This window comes from Gopherus flavomarginatus, chromosome 5, assembly GCF_025201925.1.
Source record: "Gopherus flavomarginatus isolate rGopFla2 chromosome 5, rGopFla2.mat.asm, whole genome shotgun sequence".
NCBI lineage: Eukaryota > Metazoa > Chordata > Testudines > Testudinidae > Gopherus > Gopherus flavomarginatus.
Window position 1 is genome coordinate 85,972,511 of NC_066621.1, and position 19,414 is coordinate 85,991,924.

The 19,414-nt window shown below is 44.1% G+C and overlaps 1 protein-coding gene across 1 annotated transcript in view; it reads right to left on the minus strand.

The window, feature by feature from the left end:
* Window positions 1-16,974, minus strand: part of PHF21A (PHD finger protein 21A) — a 261,567-nt gene extending 244,593 nt beyond the window's left edge. Inside the window, exon 1 of the mRNA XM_050955342.1 lies at window positions 16,447-16,974. The gene's annotated coding sequence lies outside the window, so the exon portion shown is untranslated. The remainder of the gene's footprint in view (window positions 1-16,446) is intronic.
* Window positions 16,975-19,414: the final 2,440 nt, after the last annotated feature.

Below are 19,414 nucleotides of genomic sequence, written 5' to 3' on the forward strand. Positions count from 1 at the left end.
CACCAAAGAGGGAAGTGTGAAGACCACTTGCAAGTGATGCTGGCCAGCACGTACACCGACACCAACCAAGCCTGAAGAGGTCTGAGCTGCAGTCTCACATAGATGCATGATGCATATGTCCCAGAAGCTTTAGGCAGTTTCTTGCCATGGAGATGGGGTGATTTTTGAGGCTCTGAGCATTCCAAATGCTCATAACCGGGTTTCTGGGAGAAAGGCTCTGGCCTGAACTGTGTCAAGGATCGCCCTGATAAATTCTAGCCTTTGAACCAGGGAGAGAGTAGTCTTCTGCATATTTATCAATAGTCCTGGAAAGTTGATTGTATTAACTTTACATATGATTCCACACCTGGACCCTGGCCCGACCTCTGATCAGCCACTCATCGAGGTAAGGGTAGCCCTGAACCCCATTTCTCCTCAGGAAGGCTGCGACAACTGCAATGCATTTTGTGAACACTCAAGGGGCCGCTGACAGGCCAAATAGGAACACAGCAAATTGGTAGTGCACGGGGCTCATGATGAATCTGAGGAACCTTCTGTTTCAGTGAAAGGCTGAAATGTGAAAATAAGCATCCTTCAAATCCAGGGTGGCATCCGGGGAAGGGATGATGGAGACTGAGACCACAGAGAACTTCAGCATCTTCATGAGTCTGTTGAAATTTCACAGGTCCAGAATTGGTGTGAGACCATCGTTGGCTTTTGTGATTAGGAAGTGATGGAAATAGAACCCCTTGCCCCTTAACTCTGGTGGAACCTCCTCCACTGCTCCCATCTTCAGGAGCGACTACATCTCTTGGGCTAGAAGTTGCTCATGAGAAGGATCCCTGAAGACGGATGGAGAAGGGGAGTGGGAAGGAGGGGAACAACTGAACTGAAGGATGTACCGCAGTGCTATCGTGCACAGCACCCAGGTAATGCAGGCCCATGCCTGATAAAAGTGGAATTACTGGTCCACAACAAATGGGGAAAATTGGATCCACACATTGTCCTGGTATGTCATCTTTGAGCGTCCCCTCAAGAGGCCTGCTTAGCCCCTGTCAGTGGTCTGGGGGGGAGGCATGGACACAGACAAGGACTGGGGTGTAGGTCTCCTCTTGTATAATCTGCTCCTTCTCTCATTATAGAGAGACTGTGGCAGATAGAAGTGAGCAGCCGGTTGGGGCTTATAGTGCTTCACAGAAGAAGCTGGTGTATGTAGCCCTAGGGACTTCAGGATGGCTCGAGTCCTTCAGGCTGTGCAGTACGCATCTGTTTGCTCCGAGAAGAGCCCTCAAAGGGGAGGTCCCGTAAGGTCTGCTGCACCTCATAGGATAAGCCTGAGAACTGAAGCTAAGAACTTCTCCCCAGAAGCACAGCCGAAGACACGGATTGGGCTGCAGAGTCACGGATTGGGCTGCAGAGTATGCAGAGACCAAGGCTGCCTGTAGGGATGCCCTTGCCATAAATTTTCCCTCCTCGACTAGGGCTGAGAATTCACTCCTGGACTTCTGGGACAATAGTTCTCTGAATTTTCCATTGAGTTGCAAAAATTAAAATCATAACCGCTCAAGAGCGCTTGCTGGTTTGCGATCCTGAGCTGGAGGTTGCCAGTTGAATAGACTGGTCTAATTTTTGGGCATCTCTGGCTTTGGGAGTTGGACCTTGCAGTGCTTGCTTGTTGACCTCTTATACCACCAGTGAATCTAGTGCTGGATGAATGTAGAGGAATTCAAACCCCTTGGCTAGAACAAAGTACTTTTTCCTCCATCCTTTTTGACGTTGGTTACAGGAACACTGGGGTCTGCCATAAGGTCTTGATGGGGTCCAAAATGACCTCATTCAAGGGCAAAGCCACTCCTGATGGGACTGATACCACAAGAATATGCACCAGGGCATGGGAGGACTCTAATCTCCTCTATCTGGATTCCCAGGTTTTGAACTACCCTTTGGAGATGCTCCTGGTGCGCCCTATCATCATCCTGAGAAGGTGCTATACTTGTTCCAGCCACCGACTCATCAGGAGAGGCATGGGGCCCTGTTCCGGCTCCCCTTTAGCACCAGATAGGTCTCACACTCCCAGGTCTTGAAATTCAGCACTGGGCTCAGTATTAGAACCTGGATCCTGTTCCAGGGATGGTGGTGCGGGAGCTCTAGGTTCCAACACAATGGAACAGGACTCCCTGGACTGTGATCCCTGGACTGGTGAAAGAGCCCAGGGGGTCCAAAACAACCACTGTAGTAGCACCTACCACTGCCCGGGTGGCCAGGCTGCTGGTAGAATGACCTGATCCATGTCAGCCATTGGGTAAACACCAACTGGAGCAGTGTCAGCTCCTGCAAGAGGTGTACAATTCCATGGAATCACTTTCTGGTGAGCAGGGTGGAGTGGTGCCTGGAGGGAGGGAGACAAGTTTTTCCCTTTTGATGGTACCTGGAGCCTTGGTGCCGTGGGAACTCTTGCCTCTGGTGCTGCCGCTGACAGCTCCTGAATGGCAGGGAATGGCAGTACCAGGCACAATAACTCCCTCACTGCCTCGAATGCCTCTGGTATGGACGGTAATGCCAGAGTAGTTGAGCTCCAATGGCTCTCTCTTGGTGGCGAGTCCAAAGTTGCCGAGCTCAACAGAGCTCTTTCCAGGGCCAGAGTCAACTGTACCAGGAGAATAGCTGGCATCTCCGAGTGGCCTGGCATGGGTTGCATCTCTGTGTCTGACAGACCTCAGGGTTGGGATGACCCCCAGTCCATTTTCTTCTGCTTCTTTCTTGGCACAGGCAATGTAGAGTGATGCTGAGAATCTCTTGCAGGAGTGGTCTTTGGCACTGGGGACTACTGTCAGTGCTAGGAGTCCCAAGAAGCAGAAGAAACGTTCTGTTTCAGCACTGGAGAAGCAGAACAGTGCAGCACCCAAAGAGAAGCCAGGGCACTTCTTATTGAGGCCAAAGTACTTGGTGCAAGACGGTATGGCTGGGCTCCGAGGGAGGACGAACTGCTGCCTCCATAAGGATGAGCTTAAACATGGTGTCCCAGTTTTTCTTAGTGCAGAGTCGGAACCCTTTACAGATTCTGCAGCACTCCTGCATGTAGGCTTTCCCCAGATACTTGAGGCAGCTGGAATGGGGCACTATGAACAATCTTATTTAACCTTTTTATTACTGACCTTGGCACAAAAAGCAGGAATGTGCTAATAAAGTTTGCGGATGACACAAAGCTGGGGGGTATTGCTAACACGGAGAAGGACCAGGATATCATATAGGAAGATCTGGATGACCTTGTAAACTGGAGTAATAGTAATAGGATGAAATTTAATAGTGAAAAGTGCAAGGTCATGCACTTAGGGATTAATAACAAGAATTTTAGATATACATTGGGGACACATCAGTTGGAAGCAACAGAGGAGGAGAAGGACCTTGGAGTATGGGTTGATCACAGGATGACTATGAGCCGTCAATGTGATATGGCCGTTAAAAAAGCTAATGCGGTTATAGGATGCATCAGGTGCGGTATTTCCAGCAAAGATAAGGAGGTGTTAGTACCGTTATATAAGGCACTGGTGAGACCTCACCTGGAATACTGTGTGCAGTTCTGGTCTCCCATGTTTAAGAAGGATGAATTCAAACTGGAACAGGTTCAGAGACGGGCTACCAGGATGATCTGAGGAATGGAAAACCTGTCATATGAAAGGAGACTCAAAGAGCTTGGCTTGTTTAGTCTAGCCAAAAGAAGGCTGAGGGGGGATATGCTTGTTCTTTATAAATATATCAGAGGGATTAATATTAGAGAGGGAGAGGAATTATTTAAACTTAGTACCAATGTAGACACAAGAACGAATGGGTATAAACTGGACACTAGGAAGTTTAGACTTGAAATTAGACGAAGGTTTCTAACCATTAGAGGAGTGAAGTTTTGGAACAGCCTTCCAAGGGGAGTAGTGGGGGCAAAAGACATATCTGGCTTTAAGACTAAGCTTGATAAGTTTATGGAAGGAATGGTATGATGGGATAGCTTAATTTTGGCAACTGATCTTTGATTACCAGCAGATAAGTATGCCCAGTGGTCAGTGATGGGATGGGATCCGAGTTACTGCAGAGAATTCTTTCCTGAGTGCTGGCTGGTGAGTCTTGGCCACATGCTCAGGGTTTAGCTGATCGCCATATTTGGGGTCGGGAGGGAATTTTCCTCCAGGGCAGATTGGCAGAGGCCCTGGAGGTTTTTCGCCTTGCCCTGCAGCGTGGGGCATGGGTCACTTGCTGGTGGATTCTCTGCAGCTTGAGGTCTTCAAACCACAATTTGAAGACTTCAATAACTCGGACATAGGTTAGGGGTTTGTTATAGAAGTGGATGGGTAGGGTTCTGTGGCCTGCTTTGCACAGGAGGTCAGACTAGATGATCTCATTGGTCCCTTCTGACCCTAAAGTCTATGAGTAACACAGCCTAAACCCCAGGGACTGAGGCAAGCCCCAATAGGGCTAATCTTGATAAGTGGGGCCGGTACTCTCTTTAATTTGCTAACTAAATAACTGAAACTTAACCACTAAAAAACTAACTATGTACAAGTAAGAGAACTAAGTCCACTGAGAGAGGTACTAAGAAACACAAGGATGAGCTGAAGTTCCAGCAACCATCACAGTCGGTAAGAAGGAAGTGAAGGGGCGGAGGAGCGGTGGCAGGCCCCTTTATACTGGCACTATGAGTGTGCAGCTCCAGGGGGTCCCAGAGCCAACCCAAAGGATAAGACTAAGGGGAAAAAAAACTTTCCAGCGGTGGTGCTTGGGATGAGCACCCCCCTACTTTGGAATGGGCATGAGGAAGCACTCAAAGAAGAGCTAGAAGTGTTTCAGGATCCATCACAGAGAAAAGCTGGGCCAATCTGGTAATCTTAGCTACTTGAAATTGGTAGTTCTTGGTAGCCTAGCTGATAAAAGTAATCCTTTCTAGAATGTATTCTGAGTCCACGGTCTTTTCCAGTAATTTTGGTATACAGGGTGTCTTGGCAGGAGCTAGGTTGCTTGGTGTATTATTTTTAAGGAGAAATTAATATGATCTACCAGCTAATCTACTTTGTATTAGAGGAAAAGGTATTCTAAATCATTGTACTAAAAGTACAGTTCTCTCTCTTCCACTAAAGGATGGTGGGGCACACGTGGGACTCCAGGCAGTAGTACACTTTGAACTTTCAGTGCCACACAAGGGGGAAAGTGGCAGGATCTGAGTTTCCTGTGAAATTACAAGGCAGGATGGAATTCAGAGCTTTCCCTGGACTGAGAGAGTCTATTCAGTCCCTGGGTGGGAAGATGGAACACACACTAACAACCCCTAAAATGATCACAAAGAATAATAAAACAGGAAATGAATGGGCACTGATGCTAGACCCCACCTTCCAAGGCAGAAAAAGCTTGCAACTACAGCAGTCCGGTGAAGGGTCCCACACTTCAGGAATTTTTTCCCCTTAAACTGAGCAAAGTCCTTCCTCCTGGATGACATCTCACTAGGTTGTTGAAGCTAGGTAGCTAGAGAGGCAGGAAAGCCCTAAAAAGTGAGATTCTGTCTCTGAAAAAAGCTCAACATGCTCCAGTAATCTTACTAGCACAGCTGCTGTGAGTAGGGGAGAGACTGCAGGTACTGAGGTCAGGAGTGGAGAGGCCCCTTTGATTCTAGGGCTAGACCTGCTACAACTACTGCTAGGAAGTGCTCTGGCTGGGGGAAACTCCAGCCTTCCCTAAACCCTTTGTTAAAGATCATCTCCCTACCAGAACCATTGGTAAGCTAAAAGAAGCAAGAAAAGCATACAATATCCTGCCTCTAAAACAGAGGGGCACTCAAGAAGAGCTGTGACCTTCCAGTGCAGAGCCAAAAGCTGATAAGCGTGCAGTATCTAAGCGTGCCAGCAGGGGGAGCTGGCAACCAAGTGAAATTACAAGATCTCTAAGTTCCAAAGCCTAGGACAAAGGCAGAAAACCCAGCAGCAGTGGAAACATAAAAGATACTTTCTCCTGGGTGGGTATGTTCGTCAACATATTCATAACGGAAAATGACTGAAGCCATGTGCTCACTTTTCCAGAAAATTCAGCTCTGGGCACAAACTACAATACATAAGTATTTCAGAAAATTACAAGCAAGTGAAAAAAGATAAATAGTGAAAACTTTTGAGGCCCTAACTTCAGCAGGCACAAACTATGAATAGATTAAAGTTTTTCTTAAACTCCAACTAACCTTTTGGGGCAGAGTAATTAAAATGTACTGTAGAATTATCAGAAATTAATTATTTCTTTACAAAGAGAGACATCTGATTTTAAAATCAGATATTTTTAATTAAATACATTTTTGTTTTTAAACATAAGCCTACTTAAAATTAAGTTTAAAATTATGACAACCCATGTTAAAAGCCTAAAACTTATTATCTATTAAAATCATTTAAATTAAATTAAAAATAATATGAAGCTGTATCTGTTTGTTGCCAAGTTTTAAAGTCAAACCACAGAACTGGTGGAAGTCACTGACTAAGCACCTGGAAGAAGAGGTTACTTACCTGTAACTGGAGGTTCTTCGAGATGTGTGGTCCCTGTATGCATTCCACTGAGGGGTTATATACATCCCATACGCGTGAAGCCTCTCAGTTGAATGAATACAATAGGGACCAACACTCAACGAAGAACCAGAGAGTTTGTTGAATGCTAAACCAGCTTGTGATAGCAGTAGCCCCTTCTGCGGGTGGAAAGAATATTTTCTTCACTCCAGTTTATTCAACTAGATCAGTTCAGTGACTAATTAATCCAAAGTTAAGAAACTAACTGGGTTGCTTTCTTCTTCTTCTAATCTATGGATAAAAACTAGACGATGAAATTTACCAGTTCTGAGTCTTGAAGAACATGGTGACCACAAACAGTAAGTTCAATTCACTAACTACAGATAGGAGTGGCCATGATAGCCTCATCTGAGGAGGATGAGGATGGGGATGCAGTACTCTGTGTCCCCACTGGTGCCGCAGGTCTCACCACTTGGTCCTCTTCTGAGTGTGGGACCGGGGATGAGTGCTCCAGACCCTTTTTTAGGCAGCTGAGAGAGGGAGGCCGACGGTCTTTCCAAGGCTCCGGCCACCGAGCAAGCCACCATCAGGGGCTGTGTTGGGACCCACAGGGCCCATTGGTACCATTGCGCTGGCCAGGGAGCCCAGTGAAACTGCACCTGCTGTGGCACCGGCAGGGCGAGCTGTCCAGTCTGATTAGCCTGGCCCATGACTGATGACTCTGAAGGGAGGCCGGGCTGGCATACGATCAACCGCTATCCTGAGACTGGGACGAGTGGCAGCGTTGGGAGCAGCGCCGAATGCGAGACCATGATCCTAGCGTGGAGGAGCGGGAATACCGTCTATAGCGGCTGCTCCACGAATGGCTCCGACAGGCAGATCCGAGATGGCGGGGTGCCGGCGATCAATGCCCAGGGCTACGGGAGCAGTGCCATGGCGGGGACCTCAAGCTGGATGAACAGCGGGAACGGCATCAATGTCCATACCATGAGGGGCTACGGTAGCTTCCCGGAGAGAACAACCTCTGGTGCCATCTGTCCCAGTCTTGGCGGGGCACACTCTCTTCACGTTGCCTGGAACCTCTGCTGGTAGGTACCCAGCCAGACAACCTGGTGGGGGTCGATGGGGATCTGCATGTACTGCGCACAGGACGGTCACTGAGCGGGGAACAGCATCAGGAACCTTCCCTCGACCGTGAACAGTACCATCCAGGCGGTGACTGCGGGAGTCCAAGCAGCAGCTTGCCTCTGGACCAGGGAGACAATGATAGCAGTGCTACCGGTAGAGACAAAGTCTCAAGCTACCTGCAGGATCTCCGGCCTGGAGGGCACCCGAATGTGGTCACTGGTGTCTGGGAAGGTTGGCTCGGAGTGGACCGGGCTACTCTGCTCAACTTGAGTCGGAGGCCGCAAGGCCGATGGGGACCGAGAGCTGCCCAACACGGGTTTAGTCTCTCTTCCAGTCTTGCTCCGGTGCCTTGGCGGAGAAGATCTCTTCTTCCCCTTTTTAGAGTTTCCCGTGGATGGGGAGCTGTGCCAACTGGTGGAGGGCACTGATGGGTCACCATGCACTGATACTGCAATGCTCAGTGCTGACTTGTAATGGTGTCGGGGTCAGGGCCAACTCCATCAAAATGGCTCAGGGCCAAATGTCCTGCTCCTTCTTGGTCCAAGGTTTGAAGGATCTGCAAATCTTGCAGCCGTCACTGAGATGGGTTTCCCCCAGATAACATAAACCATTTGCAAGTGTCACACGACTTAAAACCCGGGGCATGCCCTGACCCGAGCGCACTTAACTAATTCTGAAACTTTTTTTTTTTTTAAGTAAACACCAAAAAGAAAACCAAACCTACAGGCACTACTAACTATGAATTAACAGAGTCCAAGGAGGGAAGGTTACAGCAAAACAGTTCCAAAGCACTTTCACTGGCAGCAAGAAGGAACTGTGGGTCGGGGGAGCGCACAGCACCCCTTATACCATGCCATGGCGACGCCACTCCAGGAGTCGCTGGGGCACTTCCCTACGAGAACTGCTAAAGGGAAAACTTCTGGCATCAATGCACATGGCGAGCACGCACACCTATTGTGGAGTGCACATGAGCAACCACTCTAAGAAGATATGTGTCTTTCACCTTTTTCTGAAATAAAAGTGGTAAAAAATGTATTCATCTGAATAAGTGTATGTTTGGAAATTTAACTCCTTAAATATATGTGTACAGAAATAGATTACTGTCCTAGTTAGCAAAAAGAATCAAATCTAGTGTAAGGTCTGAATTTAGTTGCAAACAGATACATTTTAATGGTTACCAGCCAATAAGAATCAACTTTTCCTTAGGAAAATAACTAAAAAATACAAATGCAAAACATGATTGAAATAACTGATTTTAATCAGGGTTTCCGGCTTACTGATGTAAGTTATGATTAAAATCAATTATTTAAAATCATTCCACTCTGGGAAGTATTATGAAAATTAAATTCAAAACAAGAAAATGAACAGTTAAATGATGTCCAACATAGTTACCTAAAGTGAAAATAATGAACTTTGTTTATTGTAAATGCTGGTCTTTTACAACCAAAAACATTTTTCATTACCGAAGACTTCCACTAACCTTATAGAAAAGCTCAAGAGCCTAGATTTTCCCCAAGTCTCTTTATCATAGTGGTAGGTGGTCCCATTAGGCACCTTATTTTACCTCCACCTTATAAATATTAACTGTACACCATTTCCATAGAAAAAGCACAATGAAGACCATTTCATGGAATACTGCTTAAAGGAATAAATCTATGTTTAAAATGTATTTTCTGCTTCAAATGAAATGGACAGTGTTACAGAAGGCACTCTTAAATTAATACATAATAAAAAAAAAACCTATCTTTGCACTAAATAGTAAAACAGACCCACTAAAACAAACTTTTTTATGCATTAAGGGCAAAAAAAGTCATGTGACTGGCCAAATCTTGAAATCTCTCCATATGAGACTCCCAGTGAGGTCAATGGCAGTTCCATGATTTGCAGGATCAGATCCAAATGCAATAAGGAATAGATTTTCAGTGAGCCACAGATGAGAGTTAGCTGTACAATTTCTGCAGACATTTTCCTATGCAAATAGGCCAAAAAAATTACACCCCTAAGGGTGTATTAAATAAACACAAAAAAGTTCAGATCACTGGTGACTATAGAATGCAAGGGATCTCATAGTAGGTGATCTTATGGAACTGATTGTTTAATGTTTTTAAAGTGATTTCAACATGAAAAGTATTTTTTGTTTGTATCTTCTCATTGTGTTCATGAAACATTATCTGAATGAGTTAGCCATGCAAAAGGGAACCCCTAAATATACTAAAATTACGTTCTCTATTGGGCCTCAGTAAATTCAAGTTCTACCTCAACTGATTTCTTTGCTTTCATTAAACCAGGCTGTCTCCCTTTAAAGTTGTCCTACAAAGCAGGGAAAGAGTGAGGGAGAAATGGGTTTGGGCCCCCTACCTAGGGCTGGTTGTACAGGCAGGTGACCAGGGAGATTGCTCTAGGTACCAATTTCCAAGGGACACCAGATTGTTGTACCATTCAGCTTTTTTTTTTTTCTTGGCAGGGAAACCAAAAATATTTTCCACCCTAGCCAGCAGAACAGCTTGGACCACTCCTGCTGCAGGCCTCTTTATGATGTATAAAGAAGATTTGAATAGTTCCCTGCTTGTGGGTTTTGTTTTAAATCTTGGAATGATCAGGAATGTCTACTCTGTCTTACTTTGTTTTGTTGGTTAGGCTGGGGAATGGGGGGGCTGTTTAGTTGTTTTTTGATAACTCAGACATGTGCACTGGGGGCTCTTTTAGACTTCAAATGAAGTGCACGGACTGTTGAATCATTGAAAAAAGCTTTTCTTCCAACTATCTGTTAAGCATTTGAGTTTAAAAACAAACCAAAAAAACGCCTAATTTTTCAACAGTCAGAATAAAAATCACTTCCTCTCTTATTTAACCATGTTCTTTTTGCTTAGTATTTGTGATATTATAAGCATACCAATTCTATTTCTGCTTCCTGGAAGACACTGTAAGCAACTAGAGAAGACATGTATTTCTAATGTTTAAAAAAAAAAAAAAAAAAGGCAAGCAGAAAAGCCATCTCACACCTTCTTTATACGTCAAAGCAGCAAAAATAGCACAAACCATTTTGCAGGTCACCTTTAAAGTTAACATGCTGTAACAGAAACTTGGGCCAATTCCTTGACTGAGATAAACTGGCATAGCTCCACTGAACCACTACAGCTACAATGATTTATACCTCCTGAGGATCTTGCCCCTCACATTTTATTTCTTTATTTTAGCAGGTGCATTGAAAATTAAACTGTGTAATGAACAGACAGCATTTGAAGATATGAACTGAGGATTCAAATAAGCAGCTGAATCTCATGTTTGTTTTGCTTACTGCTATAAGTATTTCCAAGTTAAAAATAATACAAGAGTTTAATTTACCTTTGTTAGGATAATTTTCAAAAAGGAAAAACAGGATATTAGATGGCTAAAAGGATGGGAAATAGGACATACAGCCCTTCACCTTTAAAATGCTGGTTCTTATTTGAACCAGATGTATCTAACTGATCTACATAGGTCATTGTCACCTACAATTCAGTAGCCTTCATGAAATGATTTCCTACTTGAAGAAGTGTTCATATGACAAAGAAAACACAAACAATAAGCAACATGTCTCCTTGCTTTTAAAATTTCAAAACAGGCCAAGACCTGAACATGCATGAAGAATGAGCTCCCTTGTAACAACTCCTAGAAGTGAACCCTAAAGGGGGGGGGGGGGGGGGGAAGGATAGAGGCAGTTTGGTTTCACACACTTAATTTTTTATTTTTATAAAAGCCTACACATATTTACAAGAAAATAAGCTTTCATTGATACCGTTGGCTCTTGGGTTCTATGAAGCCAATAAAAAGAGATTAGAACCACTGTTGCTACTCCACTGCCATCATAGAGTTGCCACATTTTCTATACTTGAATTAATGCAACATCTGTTCTGAAGACTGTCTGAAACACTTACTAAGGGATATTTTCATTCCACATTTGTATCTGGCTTGCTTTTTAGTTGAACATTTTATTTTATTTCACTGGCCATTATTTCTTTATGCTAGGTTGTCAATTTGGCATTCCTAATCTCCTCTGAGCACAAAGGCCCACTCAAAACAAGATCACCTTTGTCCAACAACAATTAAAATATGCTCTGCATATAGATTATACAAAGGAAATAAACACCACTAAAAACACCATTTTTAGTGTTATGGACTGATGAATTATTATAGAACACTTAGAGGCATCAATGCTTTGTATAAGAACACATTCTGGATTTTTATTTTATTTTTTTTACTTTTCTGTACATTTAAATGAATAAAACAACGTAAAAAAAATAGTTTCAAACTTTGACCAAAATTGGGTAATTAAATTTAATTCTCCCTCTCTCAAAAATAATTTAAAAAGCATGGGTGAGAATGGGTTTTATTATAGTCTCAGAACTGCTGCAGTGAAGACAAATTCAACCACTTGCATTTAGGATGCAAGCTGCACACACTCCATGTACGTCACTGAGAGAACATACTTGCTGAGCTATCTGCATTCCTAAGGCCTCCAACACAACTGCCACTAGGCCTAAGTGAGTCAAGCAGGCTCTCTGCATTTGACCCTGTTCCAGATAATCTGTACGCCATCCATGCTAATGATTTCCCTTTAAATTTACGGCTACCAGGGCATCAGCTTTTTGTCTGCTTTTTTTAAGCCCTTCAGTCTCTTCATTTAAAAAGAAACGTTTAAAAAAATCCTCAATTTATTGCACAACACATTGGCCTTATTTTTTCCTTTAATCTGTTTTCCTTCTCTTATAGCAGCTTTCCTCCAGCTAGTATACCACCAATGGCTGCCTTTTTTGCTTGTTAAATACAATCAGACTTACTCTGACAGATTGTGTTATTGCTTTCATGGCAGCCCTGAGAGGCTAAGGGGGCAGCGCTATTACAACTGTTTCCTGCTGTACCCTGTGAGCAAGTGATTATCCCCCACTTGCTTTAAGATACATTCTACAAGTATGGTGCAGGGTCAAAAATCATCCCCCTTCCTGAGGTTTGATTTTATTAACAAACTATCAGTAAGACAAAGCTCTAAAATGGACTGCTCATAGGGTTTCTAATTTAAGTGATGACCTTAGCACCTCAAGTCCTCTCTTCATCAGACCTAGGATCTCTCTTTCAGGGTATGTCTACATCTACAATTTTGCAGCGCTGGTTGTTACAGCTGTATTAGTACAGCTGTATAGGGCCAGCGCTGCAGAGTGGCCACACTTACAGCAACCAGCGCTGCAAGTGGTGTTAGATGTGGCCACACTGCAGCGCTGTTGGGCGGCTTCAAGGGGGGTTCGGGGAACGCGAGAGCAAACCGCAGGGAAGGAGACCTGCTTGCACGGGGGTTCGGGGAACGCAAGAGCAAACCGGGGAAGGAGACCTGCTTCCCCGCGGTTTGCTCTCGCGTTCCCCGAACCCCCCTGCAAACCGCAGGGAAGGAGACCTGCTTGCACGGGGGTTCGGGGAACGCGAGAGCAAACCGGGGAAGGAGACCTGCTTGATTACCAGAGAGGCTTCCTCAGGTATGCTGCGATACCTGCTTATTCCACGGAGGTCAAGAAAAGCGCTGGTAAGTGTCTACACTTGATTACCAGCGCTGGATCACCAGCGCTGGATCCTCTACACCCGAGACAAAACGGGAGTAGGGCCAGCGCTGCAAACAGGGAGTTGCAGCGCTGGTGATGCCCTGCAGATGTGTACACCTCCTAAGTTGCAGCGCTGTAACCCCCTCACCAGCGCTGCAACTTTGTGATGTAGACAAGCCCTCAGAGTAGCCCAGTTCTGAAGCATGCCTCCTCCCTTTTTATTCTCTCCAACTAGAAGGCTATCTGACATGGCTTAATATTGTTGATCTGACCTGCAACATCTGCTAACTTCAGCTCATCTTCAGGATAAACAAAAGATCCATTGTAGTCTAGTAGGCATTTTGTCCACCCAGTCACAGGTCTTACTCCTGTGTTCACCCAGGAATGAAGCAATGAGGTTGAGTGCCAATACACATTTTCTAATAGCTCTGCTTTGAATGGAATGCTGGGTACAGTGCAAGCTGTAACAGTGAGTCTCAAGAGACTGCCCAGTGGCTTTGTATCAGCATACAGAATGGAAAGTTAAGTACTAGGAGAAGCCTTAGAATTTCACGGAGGATAGGTCTATCGATGGATATTATTAGCCAAGATGGTCAAGGATGCAAGCCCATGCTTTGGGTGTGCCTAAGCCTCTGACTACCAGATGCTGGTACCAGATGATAGGGAATGAATTACTTGATGATTGCTCTGGTCTTTCCCTTTGAAACATCTGGCATTGGCCACTGTCAGAAGACACAATACTGGACTAGACTGATCATTAGCCTGACTCAGTACAACCATTCTTACGTTTACATCTCCAGGCCAAAAGGAAACTAGATACATTCTGGAGATCAAAGGAGCTGCTGTTTTCACACACATATAAACCTGGGAGTGTGTGTGTATTTTTTAAATGTGAATAAAATTCCAAAAAATCTAGACAAACTTTGAGCTAAGTAGGGAGATGAAACTGAGCACCTCCCCCGCAAAAACACAGTGTGAGCAAGAAAGGTTTTATTACCTCCTCCGAATTGTTACACAGGAGATATCAAATACAAATCACCTGTTTCTTGTATGTATTCAAAAGGTAACAACCTTCTCTTAGTGATTCTGCTAAAGAAGGGTGACCTTAATGATTTCCCAGAGAATGCATCGAATCAGCACACAACTTGACCTCCCCAGCCACCACCACCCACTTTTATTGCTAATATTGAACATTTGAACTGTGATAGCATCTACAGGCTCCAATCAGAATAGAAGCCTCATCATGCTGGATACTGTACAAAGCCAGTTAAAAGACAGAAGTCACAAAGAGCTCACAATCTAAGACAAATGACAACTGAAGCATGGAGAAAAGGGAATACAGTCGACTATATAAAACCTTGTATACAAATTGGGAAGTCCTGCCATCTATTATTCTGGTTTTCCCCTTTGAACTCCTGCCACACCTTCCTCATTAAATATGGTCCTTTTCTTGAATTTACATTGGCTAAAGACTTGAGCAGCTGCTTCCCTCTTCACTTTTTGAAAACAGGTGTTTTCTAAAGATCAGAATTCCAAGGCCTATCCCAATCCCTGGCCTTCCAAGATCTGCCTGCACTAGCTAAGAAAGAAATTAAGGGGAAGGAGGAAGAGACCACTCCTCTATCTGACAGCAGCCCTTCCTGGCTCAAGAGATGTATGCATCCTTGCATTAGCAAGAGTGGCTCAAGTGAAATCTACAGATGTGATTGCCTTAGATATATATAGTTCTAAAACAAAAAGGGAGTTAATGGCACTAAAAGTGACTTCTGAGGATAGCCATCCTTATCACCATTTTAAAGAGAGACAATATCATGGTTAGCAGCCCCCAAAATTAACCTATAATTAAGATGTGAAATTTTCAGTATCACGTGAGATTTGAGAAGAAAAATCAGAAAGGGATTAAACAATTCAAATCTCAGCTAGGCTACTCAAACAAAACAGCAGTTGTTTATTTTGTGGTGGGTGGCATAATATGCATATATGCCAGTGCCAATTCTTCACTCTCCTACAAGTTCCAGTCTTGTGGACAGGCAAGATATTGAAACTATTCCATTCCTAAAAGGGAGGGAACATAGACAGAAGGATCTAGGAGTCAAGAGTCCTGGATATCACCAGTTTGTGATTATCTCACTGTATAAAGTTGGGCGAAAAAATCACTTAAGTGCCTCATTTTCTCCAACTATAAAATGGAGATAATGGTGCTTCCTTAAATTTACAGGGGTTCTGCATGGATGAATTCTATTAATGTTGGCAAAGTTCTTTACGATGTTTGAATAAAAATATTTCATTAACCCTTGAAACAGTCTGCCCAGGTCAGGACAGAAAGCTCCAAGAGGATTTAAACACAAAAAAACAAAAACAACCAACCAACTTTGGCTTATCAGACACTGAAGATAAAATAAAAAGTAACTTCAGACTGCCACTCAATAGTGTCTGAAATATCAGTCCTACCCTAGCAAAGTCAGAATGAAAGTTCTAATACAAACCCTTTGTATGAGAGCAATTTTTATAAATTGAAAACTTTTGGCAGTTAACTGGTTCCTACTGCAGTTACGCAGTATACTAGAAACTGTTCAAATTCCACAAAAGATTAGTAATAATGTATAGGAAAAAATATTCACAACTTGCCAAACATTAAAAATATGCATTCACACAAACTTATGTATATATACTGGTCAAACAACTAGTTTGAACTATTATTTTGTATTAAAATATATATTTATAGATTATTAAATGAACAAAGTCAGGAACATTCTAAATAACCTGAACTACTGACATGTAAAAATCTACACTACATGCCATGAAATGTTACACCAAAATATATATGCATAAGCTGACTACATTGTGATAGCTATGAGAATGATAACTTTGAATTTTCTGGACTGTACATCCTACTTGCTTTTTTTAGGGAGGGAGGGAGGAAATGTCATAAGATGAAAGATGATAAAAGTTCTAAATACCCTGTGTACTGTGCAGTCTAAGAGTGCTTAAATGGCATGATGCCCTAACAGGTCCTGACATCTTGAGGGTAGCAGTCCACAGGGAGCCAAATTCAGCTAAGTCAGTGCCAGGAGGTATAAAGTAAACCCTCCTGCACCAGATAAACCTTTTATATCCTGGGTGATTCACCCTTTCAGTAACTGCAGCCCAGAAGTATTTTTTTTTCTAAAAATTATAAGCACCCAAATATAAAAAGGGGGGAGGGTTATAATGAAAGTGCTATCTCAACCGTAAGGAGAGTTACTTACCAGTAAACTTGTTCTTCAGGAGTGTCATCTCTGCATATTCTGGGATTGGTGCCACCTGGCCTTGACCTGAGGTATCTTCTAGATAGCAGTGTTTGTTTGGGCTGCTTACCCCGTCCCCAACCAACCTTCAGTTGCTTCCCTAAATCTGAGAGTCCTGACTGGAGTCTCCAAAGTGGGGAAGGTGGGCAGGGAATATGACTATGCAGAGGGAACACTCTTGAACAGTTTATGGTAAATAACCTCTCTCCTTTGAGTGGCCCCTGAATATTCCCATTTATGGGAGAGGAACGAGCAGTACAACCCCATCAGAAGGTGAGATGAGGCATTTTATGTAAACAAGGACTGCAAAACCACCAGGCAAGCATCAGCTCTTTACTGGTCACCCAGGGAGCATTAGAAGTGATCACAATTTTACTCTCTCAGATGACCTCAAAGCACACAGAGCTTCAAGCACACATCTATACAAATTCAATGAAAAAAAACAACAAGGAAGCATGCAATGGCTGCTACCTTCAGATTAGATGAATAATTTACTCGAAGATATCAAAAGGTAAACACCTTCCAAGTCATAACAAGGGTGTAAAAGAAAAGACTTGGGGAAAGAGAGAAAGGATAATGGTCTGTACAGAATGGAAAAGGAAACTAGAAGTGTGGATGAGGTCATTGACCAAATCACATTTGCCATATGAACTACAGTTTATAGAGGACTAGTCATTTGGCCTGTATCTCACTACGTCTGTAGCAATGGCTATGGGGAATGCCATCTTCCTAGGTGAATGGTATAAAGCAGCAGTTCTCAACGAGAGGTTCAGGAGCCCCCAGGTGGCCACAGGCAGGTTTCAGAGGGTCCGCCAAAATAAACTAGAGAGCCAGGCTGGCGGTAGATTCACTGGTGCCCAGGCCAGAAAGCCTAAGCCCAAGCTCTGCTACCCAAGGCTGAAGCTGAAGCAAGCAACTTAGCTTCACAGGGTTCCCTGTTGTGTGGGGCCCCAGACAACTGCCCTGCTTAGTACCCCCTAATGCCATCCCTGATTTTTAATCTATTGGATATGCAGAAAAATAGTAGTTGTGGCACAGACAGGCTGTGGGATTTTTATAGCATATTGGGGGGACCTCAGAAAGAAAAAGGTTGAGAACCCCTAGTATAAAGCAATGGTTCTCTAAGTATGGGGCTGTCCTCCCAAGGGAGGCACAGGAATGTGTCAAGGGAGGCGCAAGCTGTGTACTTTAAAAGAGCTCTGGGCTGTCAGCCCCAGGTGGCTGGGGCTCCTGAGGAAGGGCCGAGCACACCCAGGAGGCAGGGATAAAGGAGACAGCTGAAGCCCCGCCCACTCCGACACCAACAGCTGGAGCCCCATGGTCCAGACTCAGGCTCTCCTCCCTGCCCATCCCTAACCATGAAGCAGACCAGGCTCGGGCTCTCTCTTCCCCCCAATCCCTCAGCTGGAGGTGGCAGTGCTCTGGCTGTCAGCCTAACAGTGGCAGCAGCAGTGCAGAAGTAAGAGTGGCAAAGGAGAGCTAAGTCTGCTCTGAAAAGTGAGCTTGACAAGTATCACTTTTCACATTGCCTCCCTTCTGCGCTGCTACTGGCGAGGCGCTGCTTTCAGAGGTGGGCACCGGGCCAGCAGTTGCTACTCTCTGCTCTGCCTTCAGAGCTGGGTGGTGGTATATGGGGAGGGGGACATAAACAACAACAGACACAAAAAGGGGGGACCCGATCAAATACATTTGAGAACCACTGGTATTAAAAGGGATACTCTGACAAACAACAGACCAAAAGTCCCAAGGGCTTTGTGACACAAGACTCCCACCCCAAAGCAAAAGAGAAATGTGCACTGGAATGAACACCACCTGAGCGGCTGAATGCGTTCACCCACCTCATGGTATACACAGCACAGCCAAGTGTATTGCTAAGAAGAAATACTGCTTCCTTTGAAGCAGCCATCAAGGCAAAGCAATTAACCTCAAATATCCCACTGGGATGCAACCTTTCCATAAACTAGGTTATCTTAAGGTGAGTAAAGACTTTTGCTCTGAGCATGTGAAGGTGGAAGCTGAAATCACAATCCATTATGCCTAGTAGGATCTCAAACAGTTCTTAATGTTCAAAGTGTAATAGACTGCAACATTAAGAGAGGTTTGTTTGGTCAAAAGTTCCTCCTTTTCAATAGGATCCATCAGATTTCAAAAAAACATAGCCTGGATAAAGGCATCACCCAGTTGCACTGTTATAAAATCAATTTGTGGACCAGTCTAGATATAGCCATGAATGCCCTGAGGTTCAAGACAGATGAGGTCAGGATAGCAGGGTGTTTTTTTTAAGTGGGGTGGAGATGGGAGGTTAAAGTTTGCTGCTTGAAAGAAAAAAATCTCATGATATTTGTGAATAGTTGGCCTAATAGTAGGCTCAAGTTTGTCACTTTAAAAGGCAATATATAATGCATATGTCACCTTATAGGAATCATTTCATGCGCTGTGGGGGCTGATGAATAGCACCACAGGGCACTAATTTCTTGGCTTTGTCGGTATCAGTCTTGGTTAAGAATTCCAAAATTACAAATTAAGTGCTTTCCCATTGGGCACTGTTACTACCTGAATAATCAGGCTCAACTAAAATAATAATAAAAAAAACTTCCAAGGCACCTGCACCTGAAACAGATAGTCTACTACACCCAAATGAAAGCTACAAATCCAAGGTCCTCCTGGCACTGAAGCAGAACTGATTCCCAAAATGAAGCATTGGACATGCGGCATCAGAAGGCTCAATCAGATCTGAATTGAGACCTTCTGTGGCAAGGCAGAGTGGTCCAAGGAATGGCTGCCAAAACTAATTTTTATTTTAAAAGGTGGTGTTCCCTGAAAGCTAAGGGGACATCACTGTGCAGTCAATTGCACATAAGTAGGAGAAGTATGCTGGCTTGCTAAATCTATGTCAGTGAATGATAAAGGTGCAGAATCTAGGAAAGCT